Source organism: Falco punctatus (assembly GCF_963210335.1).
Source record: "Falco punctatus genome assembly, chromosome: 8".
NCBI lineage: Eukaryota > Metazoa > Chordata > Aves > Falconiformes > Falconidae > Falco > Falco punctatus.
In genome coordinates this window covers 22,835,104-22,835,818 of record NC_137588.1, presented here as the reverse complement: position 1 = coordinate 22,835,818, position 715 = coordinate 22,835,104, and the positions used below count along the sequence as shown (strand labels likewise).

The 715-nt window shown below is 33.3% G+C and overlaps 1 protein-coding gene across 5 annotated transcripts in view; it reads left to right on the top strand.

The window, feature by feature from the left end:
• CSRNP3 (cysteine and serine rich nuclear protein 3) overlaps positions 1-715 on the top strand; it is a 111,552-nt gene that overhangs the window by 62,670 nt on the left and 48,167 nt on the right. The window lies entirely within an intron of this gene.

The window sequence follows — 715 nt, the reverse complement described above, 5'->3', positions numbered from 1 at the left end:
GTCAGTTGTTTTATGGATTCTTCACACAGTTCACTATTTTAAATAGAAGCACGTTTTTTACTATTTCTCTTTTATTAGTAAAGCCAGGGTTTTTTTGCATTGTGTAAGGTGGAATTGGAAGGATGCACATCGATGTGATACCAAGCTAAATAAATTGTGTAAGTTATGTGATCAGATTTCATTGTAAAAATGTTGTTGTTATTATAATAATTTCGGTGCAATTCAGACTTCAATTGTGCATGAAAAACCGGATAGCAGGTAAAATCATATTTATGCTAGATGGATCATTTACAATATCATAAAATATTTAGTAACAACAATCTATTATTCTGCTATGTATTTGACACTAATTCTCTCTCAGTAGGAAATTTGTAGTGTCTGTGTTTGGTTAAAAATAATATTACATTGGAGCATATCTAACAGTGCACTTACATTTGATTTTTTTCCTCCGCATTTTTCTTGGATAGTTTTTAAAGTGGTGGTTACTGTTATTTTTAATGCAATTGCATGCACACAGGCACGATACGTTATAACCCTCTGCGTTTATTTCGCTCTAATACTAATGCAAAATACGTTGTTATTTTCCAAGCAAGTATTTATTTCTCATAGTAGTTCTCGGTCGATCGTACCTAGTATTTTATGGAGAACCGCCCCGGAAGATTTTAGTGGCCCGTGTGTGTTTTACAGAGGACAGGATAGGCGTTTAATTTCTCTG